General features: G+C 46.5%; 1 protein-coding gene across 2 annotated transcripts in view; it reads left to right on the top strand.

Moving 5' to 3' along the window:
- The first annotated feature begins 449 nt into the window (after positions 1-449).
- The window catches only part of Spin1 (spindlin 1), a 49,673-nt gene continuing 40,285 nt past the window's right edge, over positions 450-9,837 (top strand). The window contains exon 1 of one of the 2 annotated variants that reach the window (XM_059262952.1): positions 450-552. The gene's annotated coding sequence lies outside the window, so the exon portion shown is untranslated. Of the gene's footprint in view, positions 553-939; positions 1,070-9,837 lie in introns of those variants that run through there. The other variant, XM_059262953.1, reaches the window with a different exon arrangement.

Genomic DNA, 9,837 nt, shown 5'->3' with positions numbered 1-9,837 from the left:
TGCAGGGTCGAGAGCGCACCTGCGCTGCGCATGGTCACGTGACCCAGCCCCACGCTTCTCCGCAGCTAGCCAGGCCCCGAGACAGCGGATGTAACGTCCCAGGACAAAGAGGCAGGACAGTCCCTGAAACCCGTCCTCCTGTGCAAGTGCAAATGCTGGCGCCCGGGCGCCCGCAGCTCGCCGTTCGCCTTCTTGACCCTGCTTCGTTCCTAAGGGAGACCAGGTCTGCGCGCGGCCCGCGGTTTCCCAGCGCGCACCTGGCGGCCACGGGTGCGCGCCCCACCCTCCAGGTGAGCAGCGCCAGGCCCCGCCCTCGCCGCAAGGCTCCGCCTCCTCTCCGCGCCTGCGCAGTACGTCCGGCGGCGCCGGGCGCCGGGGCGGCGCGGCCGTCGCAGTTCGGCGGGCGCAGTGCGCGTGCGCCGTGGCGGCCGGGGGGCGGGCGGCGGCCGCGGCGAGGAGCGGGGGTGGGGAGGCGCCGTCTGGCTCGGGCTGGGCCGGCGGGGAGCAGGAGCGAGCCACGGCTGCCCCGTGGGCGGCCTCGGCGGCCGGCAGGTGAGACGCGCGTGGGGCAGGGCGCAGGACTGAGGGAAGAGCGGGTGGGCCTCACGGCGCGCGGACCCAGGTGAGCGCAGCCCTCGGGCCCCGGGCGCATTGTCCGCGGGCGGCGCCCCTCAGCGCCCCCTGCCGGCCGGGCTCGGTGGGGCCGGGGCGCGGCGGGCTGGGGCCGGGGCGTGCGGGAGTTCCTTTGTTCGTCGCCCCCGCCCGGTCCCCGTCGCCCCCGCCAACATGGCGCTCGCGGGGTCCCTGCCCCAGCCCCGCGGCCGCTTCCCGCGCGCTTTGTTCCGCGCCGGGCGGGGGGCGGGGGCGGCGGCATTGCGTAACCGGGCGGGGGAGGGGCGTGGCGGGACCCCCGCGGCGGGTCACCCTGGTGACGCCCTGCCTGCGGGGGCTCGGGGCGCGGGCCTGCGTGACCTTGGGTTTGCCTCCCGGAATGCGCCGGGATGGAAGTGCGGTGTGGGTACTGCGCAGCGCTGGGGGTCGCGGTCCCTGGTGGCTTCCTGCACGGATGGTGCGTTCTGGGCCTTTCCGGGAGGAGGGGGTGTCGGGTTGAGAAATGGCTTCAGTCATCCACGTCGTTGCATGCGCATCACAAAGTTTGTTTACGCAATTGTTTTTATATCGATTTGGTTTTTATAATCTGTGAATTGGGTTTTGGGTTTTGTAAGGGTATTTCTGTTTGAAGTCTTACTCCTGGCTTAAAGGTTTATTTATCGTGTGCATCCAAAAGCCATACAAGGTACGTTTAAGAGTAAAGGATTTCAGTGTGACTAGTGTGGAAGATGGGATCCGTACCGAAATCCGAATATCTCGGTAACTTTCCTTGGAATTTTCTGGAAGAAACTGCAGCCTGAAAGGATTGATGGAGAGTAATTGCCTTCTGCATAGCTTTTGTTAGGCAGTGAAAATGAAACCCGATCTTAGACATTTTTACCTACACAGCCTGAGCACACTTTCGAGGTGGCGAAATTTTGGAAAGAGAGAGGAGGCTCATCTTTAGCCTTCCTTTTCACCCCTTCAGCATTAGTTAGTGGAAACATAGGGGAAAAATTGGTGACTTATTTACAGGATGTTCATATCAGATTTGATAATTGTGTATTAACGTTGCCTGATACGTTTATAAAAATGTGTAGTGTTCCTTACAATAAGTAAAGTGGAATTAGCTTAAAATCCTACTAAAATGCATATGAAATGGATCAGGCAAAAGGGCTTTCAGTCTAAATTAATTTGTAAGAAGTCTCTTGTACTCTAGATTGGACTTGAACTCAGTATCCTGTCTCAGCCTGGAGTACAAGCTCACTATCATGAAGGGCCATCTTTTTATACTTGAATTTTTGAAATATATGTTTATGAGTGCTTTGTCTACATGTTTGTCTGTGTACTGCATGTATGCCTGGTGCCCAAGGAGTCCAGGAGAGGGCTCTGATCCCCTGGGACTGGAGTTAGACAGTTGTGAGTGCCATGTGGGTGCTGGGAATCAAACCTGGGTACTTAGGAAGAGCAGCCAGTGAGTGTTCTTAATCCTGAGCCCTGCTTAAGATTTTTTTTTTTAATAGGTGTTACTGATTTCTGATTTCTGGAATTTGTCTAGTTAATTTCACTTTTAGTGTTCAAGGGAAATGGACTCTAAACTTTCTGGGATAGCCAAGAGAGTAGTGTGAGGTTGCTGTCCTGCATTCCACATCTAGTCTTTATACTTGGTCACCCCTAGATTACTTACAATACTATCACCGGGCCTAGCAACCACAGGCGTGTAACCCCAAGGGCTGGTAGCAGGGGTTGGAAATTCAAGGCCATCTTGGGTAATTTAATTAAGATCCTGTTTCAAGAAGTCAGAAGGAGGCTGGAGGTAGAGATCAGTGGTAGAGCAATTCCTCTGCACATTCTGTGCGCCAGGTTCAGCCTCTGTTAAAACAGAGTGACTACCATGTAACTCTCCGCAAATACTGCAGATTGTTTAGATTGCTTAGGGAATGAAGGCGTTTCTTTCCTGTTGTTGACCTGCCCCCCTCCCTGCATGCCCCCTCCCTGCATGCCTCCAGTCGGTGGATAGAGAGGAGGCTGACTAGATAGTGCCTTTAATTACCAGCTCCAAGCAAGAGGACAATACAGAATGTCAGTAACACTTGGGGACATCTGTGTGCTTGAGGTGCTTGCCGCTCTCTGTCCTGCAGGATGAGGTGCCCTGCCTGTCCTTTTCTCCTTGGGGTCACAATTTATATTTTCATTTTGGAAACTCTGAAAAGTACTGCCATAGTGGCCTTGGGACTTCCTTTTATGGGACACAAAAGGGCTGAAAAACAAAAGAAGAAGGGGATTGGTGGATTTAAAGTTAGTTCCTTTGCAAAGTGGAAAACTGGTTAAGTCAATAGAGAAACAGCCAGTCCCACATCAGATCACTTCAGGACAGGGTTTACCAAGCATTAAAACTGAGGATACTTCACTTTCATATGGATTGCAAAGGCCTGCTGGGGAAATTGGGTTGTTTTTTTCTGATTTTTCTGAAGGTCAGATAACAACTTAGTTTCAGTTTGGCTAACTTCAGTAGGAGTGACTCCATTTTGATTTGTAATCTGCTCTGCTGAAGCCTAATGCAAGATTGAGCTTCAAGACCATGGCATCTTTTTTTTTTTTTTTTTGATTGTCTTTATGCTGTATCTTAGGTAGTAGTGCCTCCCATTACTTGGGAATGGTGGTGTTAGTATTGATGTGATTTGTGTGTACCTCTTTGTTTTGGGGGTGGTCCAGAATTTCACCCTTACCATTTGATAAGAGTCAGTCTCTAGGGAAGAACTTTTTTTTTTTATTTTTTTTTTATTTTTATAGAGTTTGACCTTTGGGGTGACTAAAACAGTTACACCTGAACTAACTGCGTCATTAATTATTTGCAGCATTTTTTTCTAGTATGTTAGAAATACATGAAGGGAGCCAGGCATGGCACACACTTGTAATCTCAGCACTAAGGGATGGAAGAGGCAGGAGGATTAAATTTTCAGGCAACACAGACCTATTGTGGCGTACGTAGAGATTGGAAATATATCTTTATGCCCATTAGGAGACTCTCAGTTTGCTGAGGAACATTTAAATACAAATATTCTCAGCTAAATGTATATTCTTCCCTCTTTCTAAATGAGAAGCTGCAAGGTGCTGTTTTTATCTAGCTGTTTTGTTCAGTTTGGAAGCCTGGTGTTGTGAAAAGCATTGTTCTGGAGTGTGGTGGCTGGAAGCCAGGACCTTTCCCTCTGGGTTGAACCCACCTCTGCAGTACTGGTCAAACACCTAGAGTGGAGACTTTAAAGCCTTCCGTTCTTAGCTGCAGACTGGGAGGAAGCCTGTCCCAGTGTAGTTCCAGACACACAGCTGGACAAGTCAGCGTTGGTCTTCCCCTTCCTTCCCAGCTTTGCCACAGTTACTAGTGCCTTGTCTTTATGATGAAGTAAACAGCTTGCTTCAAAGTATCTTAATATTGAGTCTAGTTTAAGTTAAGTCCTTATTGGGTGCCTAACTTAGAATAGTCCTAAGTCAAAGCTGGAGAGGTGGCTCAGCTGTTAGGAGTACTTGCTGCTCTTGCAGAGGGCTCCTGTCTGGTATCTAGCACCCATGTGGCCCCTCAAAAAGGTTTGTAGTTCCAGTTCCAGGGACTCCACTGCCCTCTTCTGGCCTCCATGGGCACTGCTTGGAATGTGTAAGTATGTAGAGGTAAAACATCCATGAATGTAAGATAGAAATCAATATAATATTAAGTCTTTTTCATGAGTCTTGTAGGACTTAAGTACACGGTAAGAGGTGTGTCTTTACAGTCTAATAGTTTTTAAAAATAATTTATTTTTATGTACGTTGGTGTTTTGCTTACATGTTTGTCTGTGTGAGAGTGTCAGATCTCCTGGATTTGAGTTACAGAGTTGTGAGCTGCCATGTGGGTGCTGGGAATTGAACCCGGGTCCTTTGGAAGAGCAGCCCATGTTCTTAACCTCTGAGCCATCTCTCCAGCCCCCACTCTAATAGTTTATTGGGAAGGTGCATATGCTTAGTGTGATGGCCTTACATGCTCATGAGTATCTGAGAAGAGAAAGATGTGCTACACTAGGACCAAGAGTATTTAAGTAGGAAAGAAAAGAAGTCCACACGGTGGGTGGGGACAGAAAGAGCAGAGTTGACATTGATACGAGTTAATAGTCCTCTGTGGGAGAAATTTATCCATCTATCCAGGCTCTGAATTGCAGCTAAAAGTTAGAAGAGGTTACCTTTTACTCTTAGGAGGCACAAGTACCTTATCAGGAATAGGCCAAGGGTCATTACAGTTCATTCCTTGTTTTTCTGTCAGTTTAGTGGCTGCATCTGAATCTACTGATATTTTAACTACTGTCTACAGTCAGCTGACAGCAACTGGCCACTCAGACCATGGCCTGGCCGGGATTTCTTGTCCTGCCGGCACTGGCTCAGCAGCTGCCACCAAATGTAGATTTTAACTAAGTCTCTATCATTCCATTTACCAGTAAAGACTTAGGAGTCAGATGTTGGGGTGAAAACCTGTTAGATCAGAGAAGCCAAGAAGCAACCAACGGACCTTCCTTTTTGGTCAGAGACCCAACAAGAGAAGCATCTCTCCACTGGTCCCAAAATAAAAGACAGTGAATTTCTAAAGTCCCTCCCTTCTCCTTCCTGTGTGTGTATCTTTCTCTATTCCTGGCTCCTCCCTCCTGTCTATGGCTAATTCCTGTCAGCTAGTTGCTGGCTCCGCCCCCTGAGGTTAAATTTATTAACACAATCTCTGAGTTTCACAATGCCATCAAATGTCCTGCAGCAATTCCTGGCATATAGTAACTCCAGTGGACACTGTGATGTATCATCCATTACCTGTGGTTTCATGTGGCTGATTTGTATGAGAATAAATTTGGGGCCAGATTTTGAATACTGTATTTCACATGAATGTAGTTATTTATTTGTAGTAGAATGTAGTTGGTATTATTTGAGACAGTGACTCACTATACAGCCCTGGTTAACCTGGGACTTGCTATATAGATCAGGCAGGCCTTGAACTCACAAGAGATCTGCCTGCCTATGCCTTGTAAGTATGGGAGTTAAAGGAACAAGTCTCCACACATTGCCAGATATTTATTTATTAGGTCAAGAAGCCATCTTAACGTAGGGCCGGACTAGACTTATATTTTAGAGCAGTGGAAGGTGGGTTGACCTCTTAGAAAAGTGGTGAAGCCAGCTGAGGTCAGGATTCACTCATGTTCATGTCATGCTGAAAGGAGGTCCATTCCATGTGGGCCTTAGCCACATTTTGGCAGAGTAAGCGGAAGACCAAAGGTTAGTTTTCTAAGTGCTGAGGATTAGGTTTTGTGTTGGACTAGCAAGTTTTCAAAAAATACTCTGGGTTTTTGTTTTTTAAGTCAGGATCTCATGTAGCCAGGTTGGTCTCAAACTTCTGTTCCTCCTGCCTCCCTGTCCTAAGTACTGAGAGTGTTGGGATTCCAGGTTCGCACTGCCACACCTGGCATTCTGCCTGTAGTTACATGCTTGCAAAATCCAGGCTTTATGTTTGTAATGTTGGTTTTGTCAGTCTCATTGTATGCTGAAATTGCTACTACTAGCTTGAGTTGGGTCCTGACACAGGTGATGGGGAAAGAATACTCTTTTTCCCATTTGTGATGGTTCCCGTGAATTGTCACCATGACAGAATCTACAGTCACCTGGGAAACAGGCTTCTGAGCTGCTTGTGTTTGGTGCAAGATTATCTTAATTAAGTTAATTGATGTGGGGGAGACCCACCCACTGTAGCTGGCATGGGTCCCTGACTGAGATCCTGGACTGTAGAAATGGAGAAAGGGAACCGAAAGAGATGCATTCATCTTTTTCTTTCTTGATTGTAGGTACCATCTAAGTAACGGGGGGCTTCAAGCTCCTTCTACCTTAGTTTGCATTTGTTCCCTTGAACTCTATGACCCAGAACAAACCTTTCTCCCTCATGTTGCTTTTGTAAGGGTATTTTATCACAGGAACAGAAAAGAAACTTTGCAACAGTCTTGCGGGGGTGGTTACTTGCTTACTTCTGGATTATTATAGACTCATGGATCTATCTTTTCCCTCCCTCCCTCCCTTCCCTCCCTCCCTCCCTCTCACTCTCGTTCTCTTTCTTTCTCTTTCCTTGTATCCAATGTTTTAATTATATAGTCACTCTTTCTCTTCAGTTTGCCCCAACTTGACCATATTGGGCTTTTACTTGACATGCCATGTTAATCTTAGGCGGTTTTGGTTTTTGCTTCCTGACATGAGATGTGTGGCGTTCAAGCTGTATTCTGCCAAATGCTGTGCTGTTTTAGCTCCAGTGGTGGAGTGGAGTTTAGGGCTTGTCTGCTCTGTTATGTCCTTAGTGCTACTTGCACTGTCCCACTTCCATTGGGCTGACGTGGGATGTATATACATTTTGATGCTGTGTGGAATCCTTCAGTTCAAGGTTAGTATTTTAAGGTTTTGCATTGAATTTATCCTTTTTTCTCTAATGTTAAAATGTGTGGTCTTAGCAATATCAATACAATTGCTTTATCTGCAATACAGACATAGATGTTTGAAAATAAAATTAGTAAGTAGTGCAACTGTAGGTTGTTTGACTGACAATTTTTTATGTCTTTAAAAACTTAGCCACATAGGATGTATTGTTGATATTCCAAACCATAAAGCCACTTAAAAATATTAGCATCCTGGTAGGATGACTCAGTAGTGTAAAAGCACTACTTCTTCAGTAAACTTGACAACCTGAGTTCCATCCCTAGCTCTCACAGTAGAAGGAGAATCACCCCCCCCCCCCACACACACACAAATAAAAGCTGCTTTGAAAAGAAAATTTCAGTTGTGCTACCAGTTCGATAGCTTATTTGCATTAAATCCATAGTCTTTCTTAGCCTTTGGTTGGCTTTTTTTTTTTTTTTTTTTTTTTTTTTTTTTGGTTTTTCGAGACAGGGTTTCTCTGTGTAGCTTTGTGCCTTTCCTGGAACTCACTTGGCTGGCCTCGAACTCACAGAGATCTGCCTGGCTCTGCCTCCCAAGTGCTGAGATTAAAGGCATGCACCACCACTGCCTGGCTTGGTTGGCTTTTTGAGACAGGGTCTTGTGACCCTCTTGGCTCAACTCCTCAAGTTCTGGGATTACAGACTGGGCCACTACATGCTGCTTGCTGTAATTTTCTTGCTGTATTTTTGTTTGCTTTTTGTGTGTGTGTGTGTGTGTGTGTGTCCGTGTCACATATCCTTGTGAACATTTATGTAATTCAGGAATCAGGACAATTTTCAGAAGTCATAATGTCATTTCCATTGGACCTTTATCAGTCCCCCTGACCCAGTAATATGTTTCTGTTCCTTCTTGGGTGTTTGAGTTTTGAAAATAGAAATACATGTATTTTAATTTCCTTTTTTCAGTACTGTAGGTGGTTGCTTGATGTCAGCAGTTCAGGGGACCCATGGTGAAGTCTTCTTATGGCTTCGGTGCTTCTGGAGCACTGACTTGTTAGCAGATGGAAATGCTGCTTTTGTTAGCCTTCTGGCTACAGGTTCAGTGCTTCCCATGCCCATGATTGGGACTGACTTGTACAGTTTGAGATCCAGCAGCAAAATTAGCAGGAGTCTGTTTTTCTGTTACTAGTTCACCGAAGGGGTTGTGGGTGCTCCCCCCCCCCCCCCCCAGGGTTTCTCTGTGTAGCCCTGGCTGTCCTGGAACTCGCTTTGTAGACCAGGCTGGCCTCGAAGTCATAGAGAGCCACCTGCCTCTGCCTCGAGTACTGGGATTAAAGGCGTGCACCAACATTGCCCGGCTACTGGAGATTTTTTTAAAAAAGATTTTATTTTCATTTCCATATAACTGTGTTTGTGTGACAGTGTAGTCTATGTGTGTGTGGTTCCTGGTGGAGGCCTGAGAGGGCATCAGATCCCCTGAAGCTGAAGTTACAATCAGTTGTGAGCTATCCTATGTAGGTGCTGGGAACTGAACTTGGGCCCTCTGCAAGAGCAGTACTGGCTCTTAGGTACTCAGCCATCTCTCCAGCCCCAGAAGATTCAGTCTTACTGCAGATCCTGACAATTTTGACATACAGCTGTCCCCCTCACCCCCCTTAAGCCTAGAACTTCTACCTTTTTGCTAAAGGAAGTATCCTGTGACTTTTTTTTTGGCACATTCAAACAGAAAGTATCATTGTATTTGTACTCTAAGTAAAATAAGATTTGAACATGAGCTCTAGGGGAGTACTGCAGTAGTAGATGGGAGAGCCCTGTGCTTACTAAGTGATTCTTGTGTGGGGCAGTTAGTGTGCAGCAGGGGTAGGTGGGAAAGAGAGTAATGACTGCTCTGGGCATCTTAGGGTGGGATTTCATCATGCTGCTCATAGCAGTGTAGAGTTTATACTGTATGTTTTTAGTCCTCAGTTACATTGATGGTTGAATCTGTGGGACGCATGTGTGTCTTTACTGCTACCTTTACTTAGGGGAAGTTGGGGGATCTTGGTATTTTGGAATACTTTTCTCTTTAAATTCTTCATCATCTTCCTTTGAGTGTTCTGCCCAAGCCTCACATTGTTGTGTATGAATTGGAGTGGAGATGTTAATTTGCCCACTACAGCCACCAACAGTTTTCTGTGGTTCTTGGCCTCTCTGAAGTAAATACTCCTGGTTCTTCAAAATTAGTGTTTGCTTGATAAAATTTATCTTAAAATGGTTGTGCACTATAAAAGCAGAGATTGTTTTAGTTTTCCCATAATTACTTTTCTAGTAGTTCACTGTGTAGGTTTTGAGTGTAGTAGCTAGGGTTAAATGAAAGAAAATCAAGGCTGAGTTTAAAGGTCATAGTCTGCTGTACAGGTATTCACCATATGGTGATGTTTAAACAGTTGCAGCTTTTATTATTTTTTTCAATATTGGAGATTGACTATGAACTTCCAATACACCTAGCACTCTGCCCCTGAGCCTGTCTCTGGTCTATGGTATTCCAGAATCACATGGTAAGGAGCCATTCAGAAGCAGCAAGCACCACTAGTCTAGGTGGGTGAGGGGGTGTTTCCAGGGTTTGTTACAGCAAGTTGAGGTGACAGTGTGGGAGACAACAGAGAAGCCTCTGGGAGACAGTGGTCTCTGTGTCTTAGGTTGGAGTTGGAAGCCCACAAGGCAGGTATTTAGGAAAGGAAGTAGGTGAATGAGAAGAGCAAGAGCATGTTGGAAGCTGCTGGCAAACACTGTTCATGCCATTTCCGATTGTCTCTGACCTTGCTTGTGTATGGCCTGCAAAAGC

Source organism: Peromyscus eremicus, chromosome 5, assembly GCF_949786415.1.
Source record: "Peromyscus eremicus chromosome 5, PerEre_H2_v1, whole genome shotgun sequence".
Lineage (NCBI taxonomy): Eukaryota > Metazoa > Chordata > Mammalia > Rodentia > Cricetidae > Peromyscus > Peromyscus eremicus.
This window is presented reverse-complemented; position numbering and strand designations above follow the sequence as displayed.